The sequence below is a fragment of the Oreochromis niloticus genome, linkage group LG6, assembly GCF_001858045.2.
Source record: "Oreochromis niloticus isolate F11D_XX linkage group LG6, O_niloticus_UMD_NMBU, whole genome shotgun sequence".
In the NCBI taxonomy this organism is placed as follows: domain Eukaryota; kingdom Metazoa; phylum Chordata; class Actinopteri; order Cichliformes; family Cichlidae; genus Oreochromis; species Oreochromis niloticus.
Window position 1 is genome coordinate 16,695,634 of NC_031971.2, and position 13,135 is coordinate 16,708,768.

The 13,135-nt window shown below is 41.0% G+C and overlaps 2 long non-coding RNA genes across 8 annotated transcripts in view; one reads left to right on the plus strand and one right to left on the minus strand.

Annotated features, from left to right (window-relative positions):
• The window catches only part of LOC106098557 (GRB2-associated-binding protein 1), a 51,845-nt gene extending 43,857 nt beyond the window's left edge, over window positions 1–7,988 (plus strand). For 2 of the 6 annotated variants that reach the window (XR_002062423.1, XR_002062429.2), the window contains 5 exons: window positions 1,950–2,033; window positions 3,351–3,444; window positions 3,979–4,105; window positions 5,772–5,900; window positions 5,996–7,988. This is a non-coding gene — a long non-coding RNA (GRB2-associated-binding protein 1). Of the gene's footprint in view, window positions 1–1,949; window positions 2,034–3,350; window positions 3,445–3,978; window positions 4,106–4,967; window positions 5,044–5,771; window positions 5,901–5,995 lie in introns of all 6 variants that reach the window. The other 4 variants (XR_002062424.1, XR_002062425.1, XR_003220344.1 and 1 more) reach the window with 4 other exon arrangements.
• LOC109202481 (uncharacterized) lies at window positions 7,428–11,301 on the minus strand. Of its 2 annotated transcripts, XR_003220346.1 has the most exons (3): window positions 10,849–11,301; window positions 10,464–10,596; window positions 7,428–8,566 (listed from the first exon to the last, which is right to left on the minus strand). It is a non-coding gene; the product is annotated as an uncharacterized LOC109202481 (long non-coding RNA). The 2 variants fall into 2 exon arrangements; XR_002062431.2 differs by lacking the exon at window positions 10,464–10,596.
• Between the last annotated feature and the right edge of the window lie 1,834 nt (window positions 11,302–13,135).

Here is a 13,135-nt window from a genome sequence, read left to right on the forward strand (position 1 = left end):
AGCGTTCACTAATGCACCAACTGTACGTGCTTTGTCTCACACTCTGCTGCTATTCCCTCAGTGGCTGGCTCATGGTCATAAAGCCATCTGTACCAAATTTCATTCTCAGAGCGGTGTCATTTTTCATCCTGCTTTAGTTGTTGTCATAATTAATGTGGAAAAATGTTTCTCTCATTTTGTCTTCCTTGGTCTCTCTGGTGTATTAAATACCACCGTCTTCCTTTGCGCCAGTCCTTGACCAGCTTATTTCACCTCTTGATGAATTAGTTTACTTCCCTACATCTGATTACATCCAGCACAGTTAGCTCCTTGTCAAAAGCGTGTTTGCCTCGAGCTCCCGTGAGGCTCTGCTAGCCATTTCGGAGGGGTCTACTGTCTGTGCCACCGAGTGATCGAGGCCTTAATTGGCCACCTCCATCCTGTTTGTTCCCAGCATCTGAATGGAGCCTTTTGATTGGGGCCCTCATAGACTGAAAGAGTTGCAGAATGATGGGAAATGATCACAGAGGCACACCAAAAGCCAGGACTGTTACTGTTGCTGTCGAAAACAGAGCAGTTTTCTGGGGTTTTACGTTTCCCGATTGGGAATTCTCCCTTTCACGTGGCCCTGGAGTCAGTCAGCTCCAAGTTTGGCTTTGGTCATTGCTGAACTGCTATGTCTAAATAAAAAAAATCAAATCAAGTGGCTGCTTTTCAAGCAACCGCTTTGAAGTGATTATTATTTCTCTCACACACACACAAAAAAAGTCCTAATCCTCACTGCTAATAAAACTTGGTTTTACACTTGTGAATATCTTTGGCAGCACACGAATAAAAATGATAATTGTAAATGTTTGTAGTCAAGTTTGAGTTTTGTATTCTTGTTTAAGCCCAAATCTTTTTGCTTTTTTATGTTTTCTATGTTTTTTTTTTTTTTAAATATTGTTTTATCTCATCTCTAATATTAAAAATTCTCATTAAAATATATTTATCCAGTGTTCAATCCCACTGCTCCTGGCATAAATTTACTCTACTTGGATCACAGGTTTTAGATATTTGGATCTGCGCGCAGCTGCTTTTTGTGTTAGAAAATGCCACATAGACATGAATAAGAATATAAACTCTTATCTTTTACTGATATCCTTAAATGGTATTATATTAATGTTAGTGATGTTGCTTTTTAGGAGCATCATTATGTGCCGATTGTCTTTTGGACCTTAGCTTTTTAAAGTAGAGATCATTGGTGTATTCATTGTTATGCATGGGTAGGATGTCGCATCACCTTTAAACAGCCCTGTGATGTTTTTCATTTCTATATTTAAAATGAGCCATCCACTTCTTCCATTTTCTAGACTAATCTGAATCTCTGCAACCTCTTTTCATCTTCGTGCACTTTCCTTTCCGCTTTGGATGTCTGAGCCGTATGTTGCAAACACTTTGACAAGTGTATTCAAAGCAAACGGCATCTTATTTCCGCTATATGTGGATCCATTAAAATTAATTATCTTCGTCTGCAATCGCAGCGCATTTCTGACAGCACCGCAGAAAAATGTTGTGATCAGTGTGCAAAAGGAGCAGTGCGTGTCGTCCTCAAGTTGCTCTGTTCTGCAGATTGGTCCGAGCTCTCGTCAACATGACATGATTTCTCAGTGTTCTCTCAGCGCTTATACACAGCTCGTCGTGCATGCACAGCTGTGATGTCAGTCTTTGTGTGGGAAGCCGTGGTGCATGGAGTGAGGTGCATGTTGGGCAGTATGGGTCTGCTGTTGTCATGACAATCATCCTCTTGAAGTGTGCTGTGCAAAAAAAAAAAAAGGTAAATTGGTGTACGTGAGGTTGCAGTTTTGCTCTTCTTCATCAAAGTCTCGTCTCTTTCGCTTTGCATGGCAGAGCAGTTGTTACAGTAGGGCTGAACTGTTGTGATCACCAAAAAGATGTTGTAATCAGCAAAGTCTTCTTTCACCAATCAGGTCACAGTCCTAAAATAATAAGAGCGGGTTTAGAGCGAACAGACTCTCAAACCGTAGGTGAATTCCCAAGTCGACGACGCAAGGGTAGGTACACCACACTGAACTGCTGTGCATCTGAATACTTTTCATTCTGTGACCTTTTCAATCTCTACTTCATCTTGATTCTCTGCATGCTGTAAGTAAATGTACTGTGGGGATTTTTAAATTTTTGTTCTTCAGGGGTGTGTGTGTGTGTGTGTTCTAAAAATATGAAGTGTATGAAGTGTCAGAGGTGTTGCATTAATCCAGTCTAATCATTTTAAATCCCAGCAGGGGATGGATGAGTGTGTGCCTCACGCATGGTGGATTGCACTTGTTACATCTTCGAAGCTCATTAAGAGTCATAACACGCCTTTCAAAATAAACCATTTCTACCATCTTAACCTAAATATTTCCTCACTTTCACTGTGATTTTGTTCTTCCGTGGAGCCAAATGACTCACTAACGTTTCTCTTCTCAAACATTTGTGTCTGTGTTTTTGTTTGCAGTTCAACACATTTTACTTTCATAACACATTGGGATGTAACAGCCAGAACACACTTATTGTCAGTGAAGCATTCACACAGGGCTTTGGAAAAGAGTAGACTTCTTTTCAGGAGGAAATTGAACAACGATATTATCTAATAAAAGAGATATCGCTTGCTTTCGTACATACAGATGATGTTTGGGGAAAATCCCAAAGCTCTTGACCATCTGCAGTGAAGTGATCGTGCAACTCTTTTGTACTGTGCAGGGCGTTATGCACAGGTTTAGTGCACGTGTAACTTCGACTCTTCTTGCCTCCTATAAGATAACACTTCTGTCCTGAAGTGTTATCTTATAGGAGGACAGTACCTTACCCTTAGGGCATGAGGGGACTGATACAATCACCAAGTAATTCTGAGTCCATTTTAATGTCTATGGGAGGCTCAGGCTGGCTTCTTAGACAACACTCCCCGTAAACACCATCAAGACACCAAATGAGAAAAAATGACTTCCAGAAACTCTGAGAACCAGTGCCATAGTGCAAGGTTGCCCACTATCTTAGTAAGACACTTTATATAAGTTTTTTCTTAAGTTTCTCACCCACTGCATATACTGCCACTGCCTGCTTAAAGCATTTAGTCCAGTCCCTTTAACAGAAGCTTTGGGAAATCATCCATCCCTGGCTGACATCTAAACAGAGTTGCACATTGGGCACTAGTTGTAATCTTGGTTTGATTAGATTTGAATATGGTTTTGTCATTTAAAAGTCCGGTTTAATACACACACAGATCTCCAAAATATAAACATTTGTGCTGCTCTTGACCTCTGTCAGTCTTTATGTACAGTTTAAGGATGCTTCTCAAGCAGTGACTGACTGCTGTGTGTTCCTTCCTGCAGTAAAACCTGCTCCACTAGAGATCAAACCAGTGCCAGAATGGGATGAGCCAAGCACGCCTGTTCGCTCACCTGTGACACGGTCGTTCGCTCGAGAGTAAGTACCTAAGACGTTCCTCAGCTTCTCTATAGTTCAGTGTTTGGCTAACAAATAAGGGCATGTTCACACAGCTCTTTGCAGCAAGATCATTGTCCCAGAAGACACAACGTGCCTCGCTCCCTGTTAAGAACCTTACAAATACTGCATGTGTATAGCAGCTAATGTTATGTCTTCATTGTCCTGTTTTTTATTCTCACTGCCACAACATGCAGTGAAAGTTTATTTTTCTTTTGGTGTGAACGTGCCCTTTTGTAGTATATCCAATTAACTAAAGATGTAGGCACTAATACTTCATGCTTTACTGTAGTCACTCTGTGACCAAAGTAGCACTGCTCATAAAACAGGATTCTGTATTATACTGAAGGAAGTTTGTTGGCTTATCTGAGACAAGGTTTATTTGTGTGCTTTTGTGCTGTAGGGACTCTTCTGGCTGCAGTGGGTTTGGGCTGTTATGTCTGTATTATATTTTGTGCTCACCAGAGACTGTAATTTCTGGGAAGTCAGTGTGTAAACATTGTGAATGCTGCTTAGTCCTTCTAGGTTTCCAATGCCAACGAGACCCCCGTCAGTGCATAGCACGGCCTCCAGCACTGACTCCGAGGACTCTACTGAACCGAATTACGTAGCCATGAACCCTAATATGTCCACAGATGAAGCAGTATGTAACACACAACTATACTCTGATACAGAGATTACTTTTCTCTTTTCTTTTTCTATTCACAGATAATCAAAGCTAATGGAAAAATCTGATAAATGTGTGATTTTTTTTTTTTTATATTTTTTTTTTATTTTTGTGGTGTCTGCAATCAGTTTCATCTCGTTTAAATTAAATCTGCAAACACACAAATAAACACAGCAGAAGCTTTAGTTTGAGGCAGACAGTTTGGAGGATCATACACCATGCAACTTGCAATTTTGAGCTGTAATTGCTTACTGAAACTATTAAGAAATCCCATTTCCAGTGCTCTTCTCCCTAAGCCACACATTAGTGCGGACAAATTACTGGCTGCTGCAGATGGACTCCTCGCCACTTCAACCTGTTTCTTTGCAGTTCTGCTTTCGCCCCGCTGCTCTGCTTTCTTTATGCTCCTTCTTTCTCTTCATTTACTTTTCAGGTGTTGTCTTAAATCTGAATATTGGCTATTAAGAAATAAAGTTAATGTGTCTCATTTTAAATTGACTGCTCTTTCTGAAGGATAATACTATTATATGAGCTGACTTTTCTACCTACGGGGATACTTTCTCTTACACTTTGGGTAATCGATTCACAGTTTTCCTTTTTTTTTTCCCTTTTCTTTTTTTTGCTGTTAATTTTTTTTACTTTCTTCCAACGTTTGCTTTACTATCGTCTGCTGACCTCCTGAACTTTTATCAGTCTTGTTAATTTCTTGCTTTCTCCCTAGTTTCTCATTTCTCTACCATCGTCATCCTTATTCCTGCATTTTGTTCTTAACCACCTGCTGTTTTCTCCTCCTTTTTTCTTTCATCCTTTGCAACTCCTTTCTTCTTACTCTGTGTAGAGAGGAGTCCTTCTACTGCACAGTCCCCATCACCCCTGTAAAGAGGGAGGTGGAGGAACTTGACACCATAGAGGAGGTGAGCAGGGTTGCCAGGTTAGACGTGCATAGCCCGCCCTGTCATTTTTGGGTGCTATTGTGAGATGAGAAAGTACGAAGACTTTGCTGTGCAAAAACCACCTACAAGCCGTGGCTTGAATATAAAGGTTGCAGTGAATTTTCAGACGTTATGTACCATCACTTTCCTTACAATTAGAATTTCTTAGTTTTGTGTCACCATCCTAATTCAAATTAATCTCTCCATCGTACCTGTATTTCACAATTAACGCTAATTACAGGCCCAAGTTGTTGTCACAATGCCTAAAGTAGAAATTTTCTTTGTTTTAAAAATTTGAAACCATCGTCAGTAACGGGACAAATTACGTGAAAAGATGGTCACTGATTGAATATGTTCATTCCTCTACAAGTGCAGTCTTTTTAAAATAATACATATACTTTGGGGGGCTTTTTTTGCCTCGATTTTGACAGCCTCGCAGCAAAGAGTAAATAGTAAATTGAAGGAGCAAGGCCTCACCCAGTGAGGTAAACTGGTGCCCAACAGTTGCGCTTTTGATGACGGGTTTTTGTAACCCTATGTGCAAAAACACCCTCTAAAGATGGATTAGGGCTCTCAGACCTGAACCTATTTGCATGAATATTTTAGACATTGTGACAACACATTGGTGCATTTGAATATGAGCTGTGCTTCTCTGTGACTCTATCAATTTAAAAAAATAAATAAAAAATGTCCTTTTCTGACTTACGCAGATCACGAAGCTTGCTCCGCCCATGAATGCTGATGGTGGGAGTAGCCCTGTGGTAAAACCGAAGGGAGACAAACAGGTAGAATACCTGGACTTGGATCTCGATTCCGGCAAGTCTACCCCACCTAGGAAGGTAGGAACTTACCAGCACCCACACTCCAAACCACACGTTTTAAATCAGAGGAAATGTATGGCCAAACTTTTAAGACTGACCTCATCTCTCCTCAGATGAAAAGCAACGGAACTGGCATCACAGCATCAGACGAGCGTGTCGACTATGTAGTTGTGGACCAGCAACGAACACAGGCCCTTAAGAGCACCCGGGAGGCCTGGAGCGATGGCCGCCAATTGACAGAGACAGATACCCCCTCTAAAGGACCCAAGTGACCCTGTTGTCCCAACAATACAACCCCATCACTCAACCCACTCTAAACTACCAAAACGCCACAGCTTCCACACTAATGCTGGTTCTGGTTTTCCTTTTGGGACGATCCAGCTGTCCCGTTCCAACCTAACAAGATCCCTAGTGTGTAAGAGCCAGTGGAGCGTCATAGCCACTCAACGTTGTTTAGTTTACACTGCTGTCGGGCTTAAAGGAGCGCTGTGTGTACAGCTGTAGAAAGGGGCGTGGTCCAGGAATAAGCTGTATGCAGTTTGAGAGCATGTGGAAAGACTGGACTTGTTTGCAGGATTTGACCTGAGCAGACTCACCAACTCTGAACATTCACTGCCTTCTTTACGGATTAGTTATGTCGTCGTTCACCTTTCAGCGGCCTGTGGGCTGATCCAGAGTTAACATTTCCTAAAAATTGTAATGCTGTTTGATGTCGTTTTGGAGTGCAAGTGAAAACACTTTATAACATGATCACAGCTCTGTCAGCGCAACACTAAAAGTTAGCATAGCACGTTAACGGTGTTGTGTTTTTGTTTTTGTTTTTTTGTTTTCCTGCTGTTTGAGCAGGGTGAAGTTACCATGGACACTGTTAGCAGCTCAGGAAACTGACCCCGAACTGTGTCTAAGGCGAACTTCAAACCGGAAAGCCAGTACGACAAAATTTCAGAGAAGCATTACTTTAGATTTTTCTTCCACTTGCTTAGGCACCTGTACTAAAATTCAAGCTTCGGATTCACTTGAGGTTTTTAATCCACTGAACATGATTCGATTTCCATTTATTCAGTAAGTGGAGATGCTTCGATCTGTTGTAATGGAAGTGCAAAGACTGTACAATAGTGTTATGTATATAAACAGGAAAAGTGTCCTTTGTTTGTATGGAATATCCAGCATGTTTGACTCTAAGGTATATGGATTCTGCAGGGTAGAATCCCGTACCTGACTCGATGGTATCAGCACTTGTGATAAATGAATGAATTACTGTGAGTTTTTAAAAGAACGTGACAGGTTTTCTCTAAGTTATGCAAAGGTATCAAAGTGAGAGAGAGAGAAAGAGAGAGAGAAAAATCAGGTACTCTTTATGAATGCATATTAATGCAACTTTCCATTTCTAATTTATTTCTCGAGTTATTGTATCAGGTGGATGTCTTGTCCATCTTTTTCCTTTTTTTTAGCTCAGTATTGATTGATATGGAGGAACATTTGCTAAAGTCTGCTAAAATGCTTAGTTTGACAAGCGGTCAATTAGTTTCACAGGTTCATTTCTCCTTTCTCTTCCTCATTTCTCTCTCCACTTAGGTTTAATTTATTTTAAATTGAACTGGCATACAGTTTTGGGAAATTGACTGCCTCGTGCAGTCAACTTGATGCATATTTTAGAGACAGAAAGTCTTCGCCGGCATACATCCCTGCTTTACTTGACTTGACTGTCGGCTCTCGCGCAGAAATCCCAAGCATGTGCTGCCACGTGATTTTAAAAAAACAAAGAAACAACTCATAGCTGTACATATTTTGCCATCAATTAGATTTAACATGTATCGTTTGAAAGATGTGCCTACTAAGTCATCTTCCTTCTACTTCACTCTTTCCTTTATTGCAGTCTCTTTGTGAAATGGACTGCAAAGCTGATGATGCTTTATCTTTTTTAATGAATCTCAAGAGAAATGTACATTTTAAAAGTGGACTAAATAAAATCCAGCCTCAAACCCATCTACAAGTGACCTGCTTGTTTTCTGGGGTTTCGCTTCCTGTTGTGAATGTTTTATGTTCTTTGCACTTCTTTCTGTAATTTTTCCAATCATAGAACAATTAAAGAAATCATTTCTCTTACTTAACCTGTGACCTGCATATATTCTCTCCAGATATGCCCTCCAAGTATGTTTAATCATCAGGATTTTTGATAAGGAAACGGCACCACTCTTCACCACTGTTTTTCTAGTGTGGCAGTCCTCGGTCATCTGAAACAGACACATCTCAAAACTGTCAAAACATTTTCTATCCAGTTGTGACAGCTGAAGATTTTTGAGCCACTTTGAAACATAAGTAAAGCGTACATGGCAGCTGGGAAACATTTGGACTAATTAAAATTACATTCAAAGCAGAGCACCAGAACTTCCTGAATTCTTTGTGGCATAAATCCAACAAAGTACTAGAAACATTCCTCAGTGATTTTTGTCCATATTGAAATGACATCATCACACAGTTGTTGCACATCCACGATGTCAATCTCCAGTTCCACCACATCCCAAAGGTGGTCTATTGGATTGACATCTGGACACTGTGGAGCCCGTTTGAGTACAGACAGTTCGCTGTCGTCTTCAGGAACCAGTTGTGACGCTTCTTGTGATTAACAAGGCGTTTCCGAGAACTGCAGCTCACTGGATATTTTCTCCTTTTCGGACCGTTCTCTGTAAACCCCAAAAAATGGTTGTGTGGGAAAATCTGTCTGACACCAAAAACTGTGGCATACTTAAATGACCTTTCTCATGATATAAACTATATATAGATATAATAATTGTATGACAGAGTCAAGTTTCATATCACTTGTGCATCTTTGATTTGTGGACTGCTAAAACATTTAAACCACAACTGAGAAACTTGGTGATTCTGTTTATTCATTGCAAACCTTGGTTTAAAACTCATAAAGATGTCTAAGACAGGGAACCGGCATCCTAATTGTAATCCAGGTTTTATAATCTGCTTTAAAGGATAATTAAGTCCATTTGCACTCTCGTTCTTACTATTCTCACTTTTCACTGCAGTGTTTTTAAGCCACAGAGCTTTATTCACAGTATTATAAGATATAGCCTCAAATCAAGTTCTTACACAAGCTCCTACAAAGGGAGCGGGATGTAATTAAGAGCAAGAGTCACCGCTAAACCAAAATTTAATGAATACCCCTGTTTTTATTTTATCTGTGCTGACCACTAGATGGTGCTATTGCTTGAAAGACTACATGGTGGCTCTTCTTTGCCTTCATGCTTTCCCTCAGTCCACACCCCTCCAGTGCAGTCTCTTCCCCTGATCTCCTCCTGTTTGAGGCTCTGCAGTGCTGTGGCAGCCAAAATTACATAAACAGTTGCTTCACCGTGAGCTTCACAGGCTGTGCTGCTGCTCCTCTGTGCTCCTACAGAGGCCCCCAACAGCCCCCATGTAATAACAATGATATCATTTTAAATATAAACTACAGAGCAAATTCACTGTTGTTTACCCAACATGTTCTGCCTACTGAGGTGCATCTTTAGCAGGATTTCAAAAACATAAAAATAAACCTTTTACCTTGTCATTTATTGTACTAACCAAGGTTTGAAGCACTACATTTCTGCTAAACTGTGTGCAGCAGCTACACTCCTTCAAATGAATAAAAAGAGGGGCGATTAGGCTTTGAAATGTAGGCTCTCATAAAAGGTCCAGAGACGATCACAGATTCCTGTTGATTTCAGGTATTGTTCCCTCCTTTTTCTTTTATTTGTGGAATAAATGTGGGTAAGCAACAGCGCCTTGAATTAAGGCAGTTTGCTAAATCAACAAGAGCGATGTGATCATAAATTACAAAAAAAAGCAAACAGCTCGTTTGCATCAGAGCAGGTGTGCGTGAGCGTCCATGCGTTTGGAGTTTAAAGTGTTATCCGTGCCAGATCAGCCCCATGTTAGCTTTGATACTGATGTATGTACCTGTTTTCTCTCTCTGCTTAATAAGACATGTACCAGCTCTGACAACTACTTCTGTTGGCTAATTATTTAGATTTATACATTCAGTGCAGGGCTCCAGTTTATTAAAATCCAGCATATGGGCTGATTGGCATCACGGTCACGCCTAATCCCATAAATCTGTAGTAGACATTGTGAAATATAATTCATCATATAGAAATCTGTCCTTCATGATCCATTTTAATCACTGTGCAAATAACCCAATTAAAGCAAATGTCACTGTCACGTTGGCATATATTATAAGTGTTTGCAAGACACGCAGCAGATTGTCTAATGTTGCCATCAGGTAGCGTCACACACTGTGGATTTTTTTTTTTCTTCCCCTCCTGAATTTCCACGTCACGCTGTCAGATGTGGCTCGTGGGATGACGGGTTACCGTATAACATTTGACAGGTTTCTGGCTCATTTTCTCTTTAATGATTGCTACTTTTTCAGTGTTCATGTGAGTGGCTGGCTCGCATGCTTGATGAGTGAGAACTAGATTACCGATAATGTCATCATCTAGGCTCAAGTTTATTTTCACCTTATGCTCGGCCGCAGGGACCTGAGAAAACACCCCACCCTCCAAGATTCCCCACAAGCACACAACTTACCGATTTAAAAGCTGTAATTTGCTGCTTTGTCACTTCTTCTCTTTCTGAACCAACCATTGCAAACGTGCAGGTAATAAAGCTGCTCTCCCGGTCTGTGGTAATGAATGAAATCCCAGGCAGCAAAGTGGCATGTCTAAACCCAAAAGCCATATCAGCCTTTTTTTTCCTTCTTTTTTTTAAACTTAGATCTCGTTAAACAAACACAGGAGTGATTGAATCTGAGAGCGCATCGAGGATTTTTATCCTTCATCCAGCTAAAAGCTTCAAGCTGTTTCGCTGTGAGAAAAGCATCTTAATCACTTTGTGTGGGTGATAGTGACGGAATGTTTAACATTAAAATACAACTTGAGCCCGAGCGTTTGTTTGCACGTACGCCTCTACCTACCTACACCGCTGTGGCTTTGTGATAGTGCAGCCTGGGGAGCCTCTATGCAGCATCTTTGGCTCTCTGTGTGAGTAATGGGGCAAGGAGAGAGTCTCTGGCTTCTTAACAGGGCCCAAAGAATAATTATGAGGCGAGCTGAGAGGCTGCTCCCAGGCAGCGGGGAGCCCTGTGAGCTTTATTGGGTCGGGCCTGTTGACTTGGACCTCTGCCTGAACTGATGTGAGCGGTCTCTGAGGTGGCCTGAGGTGCCGCCTCGTGGGGCTTGTTACAGAGGTACGCAGGGACAGCTGCGGCGTGTTTTTGGTCTAAACGTGGGCGAGAGCGATGACAGAGTAAAACGATCATTTCCAGACCAATCCGGGGAACTGTGTAGTTGCTTGTGAACATGCCGTAAGGGTGGAGATTTTAATGAGAAAGTGCGGTGATGCTCTTGTCAACAAAAACCAAACAACTCGCGTGGCTAATTAACACCATTAGTATGAGTGAAAAGTCAGCACTAGAGACTTCAGTAGATTATGCAGATGCAGGTCATATTAATGGGGAACACACTACAAGCCTTGAAAATAAACATTCCTCTAGAGACATGTTTAACCTAGTAGCTGTTATTGGGCTGCAGTGCAATTAACTGATGGCACAGTGGCAGCTGCACATGTCCTCTGCTGGTTAATCGTGGAGCTAGAGACCAGCCATTACCAGAACGGTGCAAGGAATGCAGGAGAGACATAGATGCTATATATCATGAGGTATTGTGCAAAAGTCTTCAGCCACTATTTATTTCTTTATATGTTGCTTGGAAAATGGGAAATTGGTATGACCACCTTTATTCTTCAACACAGCCTGAAGTCTTTCTTCTTAATTCTTTAAGTAGTTTTCAGGAATAGTTCTCCAGGCTTCTTGAAGGACATTCAAAGCTCTTCTTTGGATGTTGGCTGTCTTTTGTTCTGTTTTCTCAAGATGATCCCATATGCTTCAATAATGTTGAAGTCCCGGCTCTGGGGAGGCTGATCCATGACTGATGGTGTTCCATTGTGTGTTTGTCTATCCATGTATGCTTTTACTGCATTGTCTTGCTGAAAAATGAAGTGACTACCAATCACATGCTTAGCAGATAGTATGTGAGGGTGGATCAAAATCTGATGGTACTTTTCTGTGTTCATAACTCCATCCTGAAGTTTGGATTAATCACTTTACAAGACCTGTTGCCACTGATTTTCAGTGAGGTTCTTGTTCTTTTGCAAAAACTCAGCCTTTTCTCTCTGTTTCCAGTCCTTAAGAATGGCTTCTTGACAGTCACCCTTCGACTGAGAACAATTCTGATGAGGCTTCAGTGAACAATAGATCAATTGAAGGGCCATGTCTCAGGTCCTGTGTCAGGTCTTTGCTGTTTCTATTTCTTAAGATCATGACTTTCAGATACTGTTCATCAGCTGCAGATTTTTAGGCCTGCCACTTTTGTCCTCCACTTGTCCAGTTTCCCCAGTACGCTATGCTGACATGTGCCAAGTTTTCAGCTAATAGCTCCTTGGGAATCACATTGTTGGTAAAAAAAAAAAAAAAAAAAAAAAAGGGGGGGGGGGGGGGGGGGGAGAAAAAAGAAATACAATTCTATGCTTGTCAGACTGTGTTATCTTTAGTATTTTTCATAGACTCAACTAAAGAAATTTGAACAGATCATGTGTTTTAGTGAAAGGATGCTAGTAAGAAAGTGCTGGGAGATGATTTAAAATTGGTTCTTTCCTAAGTTGCCTGTTATGCATATACTAGAAAGCACAGGTTCATCCCTTGAGTAAGGAGCCTTTTTTATGTTAGAATGACTCAGAGGTCACTCTGAAAATGGTGATGCAGGACATGGGGGGGTATCAGACACACTACACCAACTACACATGCATCCTTCTTGCAGACGATAAGTGGACCTAAAAAAGCAGAATAACAGGGACGGCTGCTCATACATGGCATCCACAGCTGTTCGTGCCCACAAGCTGATAAAGTCATGGCCTGCAACTTACAATTACACAAATGTCGTAAGCTATTATACTGCATTAGATTTAACCAGTCTGTAATTTACTAGTCTGTATTCCATGACCAGTAATTGTATTTGCCTTATACTGGCTCACACAGCTGGATCAGGTCTGTGTGACAATGTGCCAATCTTCTCAGTTTAATTCCCACATTAAATATGTATCTGAATGGCAGCTGCAATGCAATAAATAAGGCAAATAAAATGGTGTTACCCTGACAACCCAGTACAACCTTCATGTTATAGTAAGTGTAGCTTACTTGACTCCTT